At 36.1% G+C, this 16,356-nt stretch overlaps 2 pseudogenes; both read right to left on the reverse strand.

The window, feature by feature from the left end:
• Positions 1-3,612: 3,612 nt before the first annotated feature.
• LOC100449181 (acyl-protein thioesterase 1-like) lies at positions 3,613-5,422 on the reverse strand (annotated as a pseudogene).
• PONPYGV1R-PS1955 (vomeronasal 1 receptor ponPygV1R-ps1955 pseudogene) lies at positions 15,239-15,759 on the reverse strand (annotated as a pseudogene).

The following is a 16,356-nucleotide window of genomic DNA, read 5'->3' on the forward strand; positions in this document are numbered from 1 at the left end:
TATACTTAACTTGTACCCAAACCTACTTATTCTTTTTTCTTTACTAATTTAAATTATCTTTGGCACTGCCTTGAATAAAATACCCATTTGGAGCCCATAAGACAGCAGCACACCTGAGAATAAATATGAAGACAATGAAGCAGCCACTTCCAGTGAGCTCAGCAGAAACATGTGGCCACACTGTATTGACCACCCTCACAAACCATGCAGAGCTCCAAGACACTTAAAGCTTTAGCTGTTAACAATAGTGAGCCACCTATGAAATTAAAGTTTCAACTATGCTTTAAAACTGAAAAGAACAAATATGATTATTGCTAACCTTTTTAATTTGTTCATTTGACTTTGGGGATGAATGAGTAGATGCAAGAGAGGGGAGATGACATGTCTTAATGGTCTTCTGAACTAATAAATTAATTTGATTTGGTCTATCAGAAGCTTATTGGCAACTTCTAAACCAACCATAGCTATCTAAATTGTCTTTGTCGGTTCAAAGAGCCCCAAGGTGTATATGACCGATGCTGCCATCTGTGTCCTCACAGTGATGCAGTGACAGCATCCTGTGTACACATACAGAGCTAATACCATGGCTTCACTCACAGATCCCATGACTCAATTGGAAAACTAGATAACTCACTCTGAAATTCTCCCCCTCAGTAAATCCACGGGAAATCACTTGGCTTTTATATCTTGTTGGGTTTTGGTTTGCATGAAATAACTTAAGAAGACTTTTTATTCTTTTCATTTTTTAAGGACTTGTTCTGAATGTGGAAAAAAAGTCCAGAAGCTTTTTTTTTTTTTTTTTTTACTATTTGCTACATTTGTCCCAGATTATCTTAAACTTTTATGCTTATGTTTTATTAAGCAAAACACGTGCTCCCTAGAATCTCTGGGATATTTATGAGGCATTGGAAACAGAACATGATGAGTAGCTTCACCTTTTACCTCAATCTTCTTTGAGGTTTGAATGGTTCAATTTTATGATAGATTTTTTATTATGAGGTGCTGTGCTGTTATAAAATGTGAACTTGTGCACAAAGGTGCAGATCCGATGTTTTTCCTAAAAATTAAAATTATATATAAACAAGAGAATTAATAAAGAAACAATATAAGTATTCTTACAGTCCCAAAGCCTGTTTATTGCTGAGGAAAGTGACAATGTGCCTTAGTTGCTAAAATTTGCTAAGCCTGTTCAAGCCATATTTCATCATCTAGTCTCTCATAAGCTGACCCCTTATGTTTGCCATCTCCCCTGTTGATTCTTGTTGACAATTGACCTCCACCTATTCAAACCCACTGTGGCCAATGGACAGAAATACATACAGTACTGTGGACCTAGAGGTGTTTCACTAATCTTACCCTCCATAATTCAGTCTACAGCAGATTAGAAAGAAGGCTTTCTTTCCTATTCTAAAAGATGCTTTTATATACATTTGTGGTTTTCTATCAGTAAATGCAGGTAAGTACACACAGACTTCAGTCATATGAAACAACTAAAGAACTAAGGCACCCAAGATGATCATACAAAAATAGGAATTGTCTAAGACCATAGAAAATACAGTTACTGCAATTGCTGAGCTTTTAAAAATTCAAACATATATTTCTAACAAATCAAAACTTATTTTTGAAACCAAATCTTCTCTGTACAGTTAGGCAATTTGTTAAAAAAAAAAAAACTTAAACTATTTTAAATGTTTATTTTTTTAAAAAATATGTGATTATCATCTTTTCTTATAATCTGATAAATATGGAATAAAAATCTTCTCTTTTGGATGTTTTGAATGCTTTATGTGAACATTGTGATAGAATGTGAATGTACTCTTTGACATTTTATTACGGTTATTACTATGAACACACGTTTTATTTATACAAAAAGTAGAACAAAGTGAAAGAACTTTTATAACAATGAGGATGTATAGAACCAATTTTTAAAAAAGTTGTTGTACATTATACCCACTCGAATACATAAAACTGCTGGATTTTCTGTTCAAAATTAAATTTTATTTCACATTGATAGAAACCATAAAAAACATTTACATTTTCCCATGTTACAACACAACATTTCAATGGAATATTTCTTTGCATAAATAATATCTTGCTGATTTGTAGAACTGAAATAGCAGTTTATATTCTTCAAGGTAAAGAAAAATGACGTAGTAAATGATTGTTTAAAGTTTTTTAATCCAGACATAAACATATGGCTTCACTATTAACATCCTATGTAGCCCATTACTAAATTATTTCCATTATCGATTAGCACCCATTTATAAAGACACATTCTTAATGTTGTTTTCGTCAGCTATAATACAGCAGAAAAATTAACACAGTTCAGAAATATCAAGCATACATTTTTGTTACATATTAATCTGTATGGTAACTACACTTTATGTATATAGGGTTCTGACTAGCCTTTATTACCCATAAGTTTGCTTTCAAAAATTTTTACCAGTAATTTGGAAATTTTGACAATTTAAAATGATTGCCATTTTTAAGTTTGCATGAAAAACTAATACAAAAAATAATTTGACTCAAGTGAAAATTTCAAATAAGTCCACTGACAGAAGAAAATAAAGCAAAAACTTACAATAGATTCCTCATCTTCTACAGTAGTTGGTTTCAAACATGTGTACAAAGTAAACTCTATGCTATGAGGAGATGAAATCATCTTAGAAGTTAGTTTATAAGATCAGTCTTAAAGATATTTCAGAACATACTAGAATATGATCTAATTATTCTTTCAGTTGTTTGCAGAAAAATAAAACCACAAAATTACTCCTGTTACCTGGGATGAAGATTCTAATAAATAGGTGTAAATTTGGATAAGGTAGAGTAATTTGAAATAAGTAGTGCATGAAGTTTTAATGTCTGATTTCTCTATAAAGCATAAATAGATTTTAAATACCTTATATCTGTGACCCAGAATGTCAAATTGTAGCATGTATTAACAGTAGCTGTCTGTGGCAGAGAGGCAATATTTGGTCTGCTATGAAGGACAATAAAGAAAGAACAAACTTTTTTTTTTCTTGAGAGAAAACAATATTAAATAGAAATAATATCAGGGAAAAGAAAACCTGATCCCAAAATAAAGGGGCCATTAATTGAAGAGAATAATTTTACTGTTTCTTGACAATGAACAGCATTATCCCTATTATTAGGAATAATGAAATACCACTTCATTCTTATTATGTATTACAATCATTATGTATATATGAACACATATATAAAAATACAGACACTTCATGGTGAATAAGAAATTTTGGATTACATCCATAGACTAAGTCACAGCATGCATAAATTGTTTATATCTTAACTGCTCATTTACACCCAAACACATTTTCATTAAGCATACTGTTAATTTTCAAATGATGTAATACAAAATCTGGTGGCAGTACTGTATTATTTTGCTGAATTACATTTGAGAAAAAAGAAGCTATCTGCTTCATCTATTTTAATATAGTAGATCCTTGATCCTCTTATAAGAATACATGTATAGAAACTTAAAAGATCATAAATTTCTCATAAGGAGACATTATTTTATCTGTACCATTGGCGTGTATTTGCAAAACATTTTAACACTGCAAACATTAGAAATTTGAAGACTGGGCATGGCAAAAGGTTTATACTCTACTACAATGATGCTGGTGTACTTCTACAAAAGGCCTCTTAGTGATGTTAATCAATTGGAGGTAGGAGTTTATCAATGAATTTCTTGACATCCATCATTTCCTGTTGATGTGAACTGTGCATCATGCTGAGAGATGACAACGTGCTAGCAGCCCTTGCTTGCCCTCGGCACCTCCTCAGGCCACGGCGTCCATTCTGGCTGTGTTTGAGGAGCCCTTCAGCCTGCCACTGCACTGTGGGGGCCCCTCTCTGGGCTGGCCGAGGCCGGAGCCAGCTCTCTCTGCTTGTGGGGAGGTGTGGAGGGAGAGCCGCGGGTGGGAACTGGGGCTGCTGCCTGTGATGATCATGGGCCAGCACGAGTTCTGGGTGGGTGTGGGCTCAGTGGGCCTCACACTCAGAGCAGCCAGCTGGCACCACCAACCCCAGGCAGTGAGGGGCTTAGCACCTGGGCCAGCAGCCGCAGAGGATGCCCCGGGTCCCCCAGCAGTGCCGGCCCACCAGCAGTGTGCTGGAATTCTCGCCAGGCCTCAGCTGCCTCCCTGCAGGGCAGGGCTCAGTACCTGCAGCCCACCATGCCTGAGCCTCCCCATCACCATGGGCTCCTGTGAGGCCGAGCCTCCCCAAAAAGTGCCACCCCCGCTCCACAGCACCAGGTCCCATCAACCGCCCAAGGGCTGAGGAGTGTGGGCACATGTCACAGGACTGGCAGGCAGCTCTGCCTGTGGCCCCAGTGTGGGATCCACTAGGTGAAGCCAGCTGGGCTCCTGAGTCTGGTGGGGACTTGGAGAATCTTTATGTCTAGCTAACGGATTGTAAATACACCAATCAGCACTCTGTCTCTAACTCAAGGTTTGTAAACACACCAATCAGCACCCTGGGTCTAGCTCAAGGTTTGTAAATGCACCATTCAGTGCTCTGTGGGGCCTTGGAGAACTTTTGTGTCTTGCTCAGGGATTGTAAACACACCAATCAGCACCCTGTCAAAATGGACCAATCAGCTCTCTGTAAAATCGACCAGTCAGCAGGATGTGGGTGGGGCCAGATAAGGGGATAAAAGCAGGCTGTCCAAGCCAGCAGTGGCAACCCTCTTGGGTCCCCTTCCACACTGTGGAAGCTTTGTTCTTTCGCTCTTTGCAATAAATCTTGCTGCTGCTCACTCTTTGGGTCCACACTGCCTTTATGAGCATAACACTCACCACGAGGGTCCACAGCTTCATTCTTGAAGTCAGTGAGAACAAGAACCCACCAATTCTGGACACAATACCTTCATAGGTTTTAAAGGTCACATTGGCTGGATTCACCAGTGTTTTTAGTTTTTCAACCATAAGAGAACCAAACATCAGGGGGACTAAAGGGTCACAATCCCTGTGGTGCTGGAGAATAGAAATATCTCTGTTAGTGCCACCAATAGGACCCTGTGGAAATGAAGCCTGAAGTGGAAGCCAGCAACTGAGTGCAGTGACACCCACCAGTTTTTGCTGCATGGTACGTGCAGTATATAAACATAAAGCTCCTCCCTGAGAAAATTCTCCCAAAATAATTGTTAGAAGGAATGCCATTCTTCACTTCTTGATCAATCAAAGCTTTTATATTTTCTGCTGCCTGTTTAATCCCAGATTCATCCTCCTGTGAATCTGGCGAAAGCCCAATAATATCAAACCATGAAGGCATAGCCATGTTCATATTTAATGTAACAGGCATAACAGGCGCATGCGGGCAGATATATTTGATATGTGAACTTCTGATACCTGCAAAGGCTTCTGCCCATCCGTGCCCAGTATCTCCCAATCCATGAAGGAAAATCACCACGGCGGTGGCATTCCGGGGGGCAGGCTCGGTGGCTGGAAGAGGGGCTGACATGTTATTGCCGCACAAACACTAGCTCAGCTCACAGCGCAAGCATAAGGAAGAGCGGGCACCCAGCAGTGGCCCAAGTGTGTGTGAGTGGCTAGTCCCTAGCCCCACCAGGTGTGCGCTTAGGCGCGTGCGTGCCAACGCAGCCCCGCGCTACGTTCCACGTGCTCTGCGCTCCCGCAGGTCCAGGGTCCCAAAACTGCTTGTTTTAATCAACATTAAACTTATATTTGTGTGGCTAGGTATCATTGACTAAAATAAAGATACAACATGTTTTTACTGAGTTCTTTTTGCTAAAATTTAAAAATGTCAATATTTTCAGGAAAAATACAAGTTTGAAAATATTTTAGATATAAATATTCTTGCAAATTTTACATGTTAATGTAGTGTAAGACTGAAGTAATAAGTATAGTACAAAATTTGAAACACTTCAGATGACAAATATTTTGTTCTATAATAGAGTACGGTTTGAAAAATCACTACCTTTCTAAAGAAAATACAGATTCTTTAAAGAGAGAAAAGAGATTGATTATAGATCTCAGTTCCATTTTTAATTTATTGTGATTAAAACTAAATGCTATCAAAAGATTTACATTGTATGTAAATTTTTTTGATAAATTTTATGGACTTCAATAGATCACAAAAAATCTCATTGTGCTACTCTTTCTTTTAAAACACAAAGTAAAATTTACTATGTTACAATTTTTTTTTAGGGTAAAACTTGGGATTCAAGATGATCTCAGGATTAATTGCGAATTTATTTAAGAAATTCTCTGATAGTCCTGACTAATCTTAGTAGGTCTAGTTCAGTTCTCATTGAATAGAATTACCTCATAGTCCCCAAATGAGCTAAATTTAAGAGAAATATAGTAAACTTTGTAGATTAATGTTTGAGTCATTCTCTGATGCAAATATAGACACGAATATGTTACAAAAGAGAAATAATGTTCTTTATTTATCTAAATTTTTTTTAAATGAATCTCTTAGGACTCATTTTTTGTAGATGAGTCCAGGAAACACAATAATAATTAATGAATTACAATTTTCTGCAGTGGAAGATATCTGAGGATCACTGAATACAACTGAGTCAGAAAAGCTGAAATGACTAGCAGCAAACTTAGAAAGCAGAAGACAGGCTTGCATGGACAGAATGCATCCTTACTAATAGTAGAACAAGTAGATTACTTTTAAATGAATTTTTCTTCCATTAGTGCTTCTGCATCAGTCCTTGATTTTCATCTTCAACTTTCTCACTATACAAACCTACACACACACACCCTCACATTCTTACACTCATGCAAATCTAACCAGTTTTTCTACAGCCATGGTATTTTTAGGTTCACCAGATCAAAATAGATAATTTAGAGATTATCTGAACCTACCAGAGCAATCACTTGTTGACTTTCTCTTTATATATAACATCAATATTCCCTATGTGTCCCACTGGTCTCTTAATAAAAACCTTCTGATAAGCTACTAGTGAGAAAAAATTTGAAACAGACCCCTTTTATAGATTCATATTTTTTGACTCTAAAATTTATGTTTATTGTAGAATGTAGAAGATATTAACTCATTTGGCAAAGAAGAATCAGAAGTCATAAACTTGCCAAGATTAAATTAATGCAGGTAAAATTTCTAAATATCTAAAATTACTGAAATTGGATTTTGGAGACACCTGCCATCTAAGTTAGTGTATCATGCAAGGTTAAATCATTTATATTCCTGGATAACACCTTGATTCCTGGTGTGTTTAAATCATTAAAAACATTTCAATAAAGTGTGTTTTATGTTTTCTAATCAAACCCATTTAAAATTATTTTTTGGAATAAGTTAGAAAAATAGAATCAAAGAGAACAACGTGTCCTATTTCAGTACAAGATGCTGCTTACTTGTAAGTCTGGTTCTCTGTTTTCAAACTGAATATTGTTTTAAATTGTTTATATTCCTCTCCCCTAAATGCTTTACTTCCCATTCTTTGTCTTGTAGAATCTGGCATATTCTGAATAAAAGGTCTATGGAAACACTGACTCTACCAGAGGTTTCTTATATTTTTTTTTCCATAGTTTTGTGATTGGGCAAAGAAATGACCTTGGGAAGATAGCAAAGATATTGACAATTCTGGGCTGATACTGAGAGGCATATTTCAGGTAGGAATGCAGAGCAGAAGTAGAATGATTAAGAAGGTGGAAAACAGCATTTGCCTGGAATGTTGTTTTGAGTTTCAGTGTAAAAAGTTTCTGCTTTGAATCACTTAGGGATTTTTGCATTACTTATCTGGTGTAAAACACAACACAGAGAGAGTCACTGAATAAAAGGCTGATTTTATCAAAATCTTATATTATTTTCTAATATTAATAGTTAATTTAACCTTAGTTTCTAACAACTGAATAACTATTTTGTGAAATGAATGATATTTAATGTTGAGGGATGCATAGCCTAAGAACAAGAATGTATTTTGTAGAGATGGGGTTTCACCATGTAGGCCAGGATGGTCTCGATCTCCTGACCTCGTGATCCACCCAGCTGGGTGTGGTGGTGCACGCCTGTAATCCCAGCCACTCAGGAGGCTGAGGCAAGGGAATAGCTTGAACTCAGGAGGTGGAGGTAGCAGTGAGCGGAGATTGCACCACTGCACTCCAGCCTGGTGACAGAGCAAGGATCCATCTCAAAAAAAAAAAAAAAAAGACAAAAGAGTGAGAAATAAACATTTCTGCAGCTTTTTACTCTTTATACAGTATAAAATTCAGATGCATTTTTAACTTAATACTCACAGAAGCCTTATGAAATGCTTCATAACCTATTTATCCTATTTAATACACAGTTCAACAAGGTTGTGAATCTTCTGGGTTTTTAAAAATTAATGAAAAAAAGAACCAAAACTAGTTTCTAGATTATCTAATAGTCTAGATGAAAAACCAAATTTATTATATAATGTTTTATGTTTACATTTAGATTGGCAAATTAGATAATCATCAAAAGATGAGGAAACAGCTAATACTAGAACTAATATTGACCATTGCTATTTCTTTTCAATATATGACACATTTTTGTTGTGTGTGTGGTTAAGAAAAAGTGTTGTTACCACTTAAAAAACATTCAAAAAAACGAAGCCATGCAGCATCATTTCTAACACCTTTGAGGACTTTTTTTTCTACATCCACATATTCTGCAATCAAAATTTTACATAAAGTAACACAGTTAGGGTTAAATTAGACAATCAAGAGTCATGTTTCAGAAGCTTTCTAGGACACCGGAATTGCAACAGAAATGAGTGGGACAAGAGCCCAAAAAGTAGCATTTCTGGAGATTGTGGTTTTTCATCAGCTGCTCTACAGAGGAAGCTCAATAAACTGTGTGAAATTATTCTTGATGCATGGAACCATGTATTCCAGCTATGAGACAATGTATTGGCTCCTGGTCCAGAGTATACACCACATCTTGTATAATATAAACTTAGCCTCTTAGAATATGGTCTTGCAGTTGACAAAATAACTGATTCTTTTAAGATTATGCTCCGGGAGATGTGGGCAATCACAAGACCAATAAATCTTATAGGCTGGAGCCTACTGCAGTAGTTCTTTTTTTGTAAAATGAGCTCTGTTATCAGTGGCAATGATATGTAAAATACCAAGACAGAGAATAAGAACTCAGCAAATGCAGTAAGTTGATGCTAGGAAAAGCTAATAGAGAAAAATCAGTATTCAAATATGTGTTAATTCCAGTAAGAAAAATTCTCTACCACCTCCAGGAAAAAAGAGAAAGAATATTACTAGAATCTCACCAGGAATCTAACTGGTCTAGTCAAGGTAGCTCCCTTTTCCAGGGTTTAAGCATTGGTCATTTTTGGCAATCTTGTTCTCATTTGGGTCAGTAAACAGTATTGGTAAAGGAAAGTCCATGTTCTTGAACTTATGGAAAACCTCCTCATTCTTAACATGGCCACATTGTCTCTCATTAACCTATTAAGCAAACACTGAGGAAACTGTGAAAAAAAGTCTAATATTTACAGCTCATTTCTTTATGGGTTCTATTATTGGTAGTCCCTCATACTCATAAAGAGCATTCATATGGGAAACAAACATTCTCATGTTCTGCTCATTCCAGCTGGTCAGCCATACACCTCTTTGCAGATTCATTGCTGAATCTGTTGTTTATGTCAAGGTCTTTCCAGTTCCAAACTTATGGCCATCAGCAATAAATACATGCAGGTGCATACCTTTAGATGCTGTAAACACAAACAGTTATTCTTTCCAAATTTCTGCAATTTGGAAGACTTTCTCTTCTCCAGTTTTTTTTTCTTGGGGGGGCCAAATTGTTACCAGCCTACATTATACTGGTAATAACATCTGTATATAGGTACAGTTTTTCCTCCATTGGTTACCTGTTCATAAGAAACACCAATGGGACTGCCTTAGTTGTGGGTTGAGAGGGGGGTCTCAATGCATGGAAGTAGGTGCCATGGAGGTCTGAGTCACTTCCACATGCAACCCTTTCATGCCTACCACATCTGCTTCAGCTTGATAGCCTATAGACCAGCGTATCTTGCTTATAAACAGCACCTGTGCATACCATGCTATTTCCCAGTAGATTTTATAACAGTTCATAAGAAATATCTCAGATCTTGTTACTTGTTATCCCATGATCAGTTATTCAATCTCTACAAGACTGCAGTGGCAAGCCAGGAGCTATTTTCAGTAGATAATTGACAAAAATATACATATTTTTTCACATCCCTGGAATTCTGCACTGAAGATATCCCTTGAGCTTGCTGGAGACTCTATACAGCACAGTGGCCTGCTGCAGATGCTCAAGCACCATCCTGTGACCCCTACTGCAGAGCTGCCTTCCCTCCAGCTGCACCTCTGCAGAGGTGCCTTTTGCTCTGAGTTTCAGTAAAGATGGGCAGCTTTCTGAGTTACTCTGTGCATGTGTTGAAGCAGCATTCTCAAATATGGCATATTTGTCTCCAAAATATAAAGGGGTTAACAAGAGTTGTGCCTCTTTTGCAGAGATACTTGTTTCTAGGTGCAAAAAATTTTCTTACACATTGAAGAGGCTGTCTTGACAATCTGCAGACATCCTAGACCCTAGAGATTTTACATGGTGCATTAATCTCTGCAGCAGCCAAGCAAGCTAATTCAGTTGAGATATCATAGAAATTCACATCTTTGGTTTAATATCACAGCAGCAGAAGTGACGTGTTCTTTACTCTGTCTCAAATGCTCTCATCTCAAATACAGAAATGGTTCATTACCTATTTTATTTTAGGTCTCTGCTCAAATTTTCTGAGCCTGAGACTTTCATATAGAAAATTAAACACCACCATCACTCTCCAAGTCCCTAACCTTTCTTTTCTCATATAATGGTGTGTGTGTATACACAGACATGTTGACATATATCTCTCTACATATGAATGACACATTGTTATTATTATCTATATTCTTCTCCCCCTAAAATAAAAGCTTTTTTAGATTAGAACCCAGTTCATTTTTATTTTTTCCTATTTACTCTCACATCCTCAATTCCTAGAATAGGGCATGATACACAGTAGGAGCTCAATAGACAAAAATTCACTTTAAATAAAATCATCTGCATTTGTCTTTTCTTACATTTCTATAAGGAAATACCTGAGATTGGATAATTTATTTAAAAATAGATTTTGTTGGCTCACAGTTTCACAGGCTGTACAGGAAGCATAGTGTTGATCATCTCTTGGGCTTCTGAGGAGGCCTCAGGAAACTTATAAGCATGACATAAGGTGAAGGGGAAGAAGGTGTGTTTCATATGGCCAGAGCAGGTGGAAGAGAGATAGGGGAGGGAGACACCACACACTTTCACACAACTAGATCTTGAGAGGAGTCTATCATGAGAACAACACCAAAGGGAGAAATTCGCCCTTATGATTCACTTACCTCTCACCAGGTCCCACCTCCAACATTGAGGATTACAATATGACAAGAGATTTTGTCAGGGACACATATCCAAACTATGTCATCATCAAATATAAAGGGTGGAATGCATTCATTTTTAGATATTCAAGATCTCAAAAAATCTACCTAACATCCACACTCTCTGTGGACATCAGGATGCTGACAGTGGAGTCAGCAAGAAAAATGAGAGCAGAAAAAAAACAAGAGATCCCAGAGTCAGGGCATCCATTCACAGCTTCACACTGTCCAGAAAGAAACCAAATCAGAGAAGGAGGAAGGCAGGCTGCAGGAGAGACATCTGCAGGGGAAGAAAAATGTAACCCAGAGATAATTTAAAGTTTTATCAATAAATGAAAAACTGTTTCAGGGCAAGTATAAGTTAAGTGGTAGTATTTCAGTAGAACTTAACAATAGGCATAAAGAAAATCAAGCTAGTATAGACTAAAATGATTGTTTAATTCAAGAAATAAATTTGTATCAAAAAGGTAATAAAATCATAGTATACTGCTTGGGTCTGTCGTTAATAATTAATTAATCACCTTACAGCATTCACTGACTACAAGTTTAGGTAAAAATTATGCTATTAATACTTGGAATTGCTAGACGGGTGGGAAAGGGAAGTTGACAGAAAACTGGTTTTCAAGTATATGTCAGTAACAAAGGGCAATTTCTAGAGTTTATATGGTTTAACTTAAAACAGAGAAAAAAGGAATTAAAAACTGAAAGGGAGAACACAACTAGACTTTACAGCAAATAACCTCTGAATATTGATTACCTTGATTAAAATAATAACTTTCAAAATAATATAATCTTAAGAATAAGCAAATTCAGGGCCCCCAAATTAGCTGATGTTGTGAAACCAGAAGTTCTAGAACCAAATGTAACAAAATCTCTGAGGAAAATAAAATTCTCAGTAAAAAAAACCTGCTTTCACATGAAAGCCAAAAAGAAAAAATATCTATACACAGCTTTCAGCATGAACTGAGAGAACTAACGAGGGGAACAAAGAAAACCTAGTTCATATATTGACTAATTCATGTAGCTGAATATAAAGCCTTAGCATAATGCCATAATTTTCTACATAATAAATTTAGGCCTATTTTCTATGAGTATTATTCTGGGCATCTCCTATTATAAATTCTATGAACATAGTAGAAGACAAGAAAAATGTATATTCATTGAGTTTTACAGTATTTCAGGTAGCTTTACCTAGTGTTAAACCAAATATTTTTAAATGAAAATCTAATCCCTAAAAAATCTGTTTAAGGCCAGGTGCAGTGGCTTATGCCTCTAATCCTAGCACTTTGGGAGGCTGAAGCAGGTGGATCACCTGAGGTCAGGAGTTCGAGTCCAGCCTGACCAACATGGTGAAACCCTGTCTCTAATAAAAACACAAAAATCAGCAGGGTGCGGTGGTGCATGCCTGTAATCCCAGCTACTCCAGAGGCTGAGGCAGGAGAATCACTTGAACCCACGAGGCGGAGGTTGCAGTGAGTGGAGATCGCGTCACTGCACTCCAGCCTGCACAACAAGGACAAAACTCTATCTCAAAAACAAAACAAAACAGAAAAACTACTTGAAATGAAAATATTTAGTAGATTCTGATGAAAACATAATCCTGGAATATATTGCTAGGGACATTAGGCAAATTCTGTAAATATTTTTTAAGCTGAATTAAAGTCTCAAAGCCTAAATTTTTGTTTTCCTGAATGCAATTCCTAAGTTTCCTAAGGCTATAAGGATTTAGTCATACACACCAACACACAGAAAATATTGATCTAATCAAGTAAGATATGTGGCCTCAGGCAGGTATAACTCAAATTATTTCTTAGAAATTTTCTAATTCTTTTCAAACAAATTAGAGAATAAAGTAGAAGGCATCCAGATTGGGGGGTGGGGGGAAGAATTTAAATTATCCCTTGGAGAATAAAAAATTAGCATCCCAAAAGTTAGTAGCACCTCTATACAATAATTAAGTATCTCAAAATAAAATTAAAAACAAACCTATTTACAATAACTGTCATAACTATGCTTTAAAATACATTTTACTAAAACAGTGAAACACCTGTATATTATAATCTAAAGAACATTAAAGTAAGAAATTAAGCAATACACAAATAAAAAATATTACTTATTCATGAATTGGAATTACTAATATTGTTAAGTATCTGTATTACACAAAATGATCTGAAGAGATGATAAAGACTCTATCAAAATACCAGTGACATACTTAATAGAACATTTAAAAAATATGTCTAAAATTTATATGGTACCACAGAAGACCCTGAATAGTCAAAGCAATGAAGCAAAGAAGGCTAAAGGTAGCATTCTATCTGATTTTGAAATATACTACAAAACTATAGCAACCAAAACAGTGTGGTACTTGAATAAAAACAGACATATAGGCCAATGGAGCAGAAAAGAGAGATGGGAAATATATTCATGTATTTTCAAATGATTTTAGATATGGGTGACAATTTTTTAGAGAAAGGTCAGTATCTTCAATAAATGGTGTTGAGGAAACTTATAGTCACATGTACAGCAATAAAATGAGACCCTTACCTCACATCATATATAAAATTAAACTCAAAATAAATTAGATACTTAAATGTAAGTTCTGAAACTCTAAAACTACTACAAAAGATATACACTGAAAGCCCCATAACATTGGTTGGGGCAGTGACTTTTTAAATTTAATCTCAAAATAACAGGGAACAAAAGGTAAAACACATGAGTCAGATTACTTCAAATTAACAAGTCATGGCACAGAATCTGACACAATCAACAAGTTGAGACAATTAAAAAATGGGAGACAATTTTTGCAAATCATACATGTGACAAGCGGTTACTATAAAAATATGTATGAAAGTCAAATGACTATACAACAAAAAACAAATCACTACTAAAAATGAGCAAAACACTTAAATATTTTTCAAAAAAAGACATACATATGACCAAGAGCTATATTAAAAAATGCTCAATGTCAATTATTATCAGGAAAAGACAATCCACAAAAATTATGAGATATCAACTCACTCCTGTGAGAATGACTTTTATTAAAGAAAAAGAAGTGTTGGTAAAGATGTGAGAAAAAGAAAATGCTTGCACATTGTTGGTTTGAATGTAAATCAGGACAGCCATTGTTCAAAGAAACCAGATTTCTCAAAAAATTTAGAATTAAACTACCAGGTAATACAGCAATTGCAATATTGGATATGCATCCAAAACAAGTGAAATCAGAATGAAGAAGCATTTGCACTTCTATGTTGTTTGCAACAATCTTCACAATAGCCAAAATATAAACAGTTTAACATCTAATGAGTAAATAAAGACAATGTAGTATATATACAAAATGGAATACAATTTGTCTTTAAAAAAGAAATTTATATTAATTTCAATCACATAGATTAATCTGGAGGACATTATATTAGTTGAAATAAGCCAGGCACAGAAAGATTAGTATCTAATTTCACTTGCACTTAGATTCTAAAAAACTTAATCTCACTGAAATAGAGAGTAAAATGGTGATTGCCAGGAATCAAGGTATTTAGAAGGGGAGGATCAGAAACATGTCTGCTAAAAAATACATAACTACAGGTGGATAGAAGGAATAAGTTCAAGAGATTTATCATATAGCATAGTAACTATAGTTCATAATACTGTATTAAAATTTTAAAAAATTCTAAGACAGTTTCATGTGGTCTCAAAACAAATATGTAACTGTGTGTGGTAAAGAATTGATTACCTAGAACTAAGAATTTGACAATGTATATATACTTCAAGACATCATGTTTTATAAAATAAATACATATTTTATCTGTCAAGTTAAAAAATAGATTTTTAAAACATTATAGGATACCAATGTTTCAAATACTGTCTGTCTTTGTCATAAATGTAGCTAAATGGTATCAAAAATATATAGTTTTTGTGCTGTTCTTGTCATTTAATTTGTCAGTCATAACCATAGAAATGTTGATATTTAATAGCATTTTCTAGACCCAGGACAGTAAATGGGAGGAGCCAATGTACTTTAGGGCTTTTACTTTAAGCTTCTGGCACCTGGAGTTTCTGGTGCTGATGGTAATGCTATGAAAGACAGGTGTTGCTTATGGTCACATGGACTGGTCACTCTGTGAACAGAGTAAACAAGTTTGCTTGCAAAATAACAGAAAATGTTTTAATCCAAAAGCTGCCATGATCTTCAAAATTTTTCCAGAGAAAGTGTCCAAAGAGTTGGCTACAGTTAGGTGACTAAGGATAAAAACTGTAGACTGAACTTCACCCACTAAAAAATTAAATAGAATAAGAGCGAGAAATTTCTCCAAATTTTAATATCAATATGGAAAAGAAATATTGTTTTAAATTTCAAATCCAGAGATTATTTTACAACTTGTAACAATCACACTTAAAAATAGAACATTCTGCCTGGAAACATAAGTTGTGCTCTAAGTATATCATAGAAAATTAAATTTAGAATTTTTCACTTACCATTTCAACTCTGTTAAAAATCTAATTTTAGCTCTCCCTCTCCCTCTCCCTCTCCCTCTCCCCCTCCCCTTTCTTCGGTCTCCCTCTCCTTCTTTTTTCGGTCTCCCTCTGTTGCCGAAGCTTGACTGTACTGCCGTGATCTCGGCTCGCTGCAACCTCCCTGCCTCAGGCTCCTGTGACTCTCCTGCCTCGGCCTGCTGAGTGCCTGGGATTGCAGGTGTGTGCTGCCATGCCTGAATGGTTTTTGTATTTTTGGTGGAGACGGGGTTTCGCCGTGTTGACTGGGCTGGTCTCCAGCTCCTGGCCTCGAGTGATCTGCCTGCCTTGGCCTCCCAAGGTGCTGGGATTGCAGACGGAGTCTCGCTCACTCAATGCTCAATGGTGCTCAGGCTGGAGTGCAGTGGCGTGATCTTGGCTCGCTACAACCTCCACCTACCAGCCTCCTGCCTTGGCCTCTTAAACT

This window comes from Pongo abelii, chromosome 21 (assembly GCF_028885655.2).
Source record: "Pongo abelii isolate AG06213 chromosome 21, NHGRI_mPonAbe1-v2.0_pri, whole genome shotgun sequence".
Lineage (NCBI taxonomy): Eukaryota > Metazoa > Chordata > Mammalia > Primates > Hominidae > Pongo > Pongo abelii.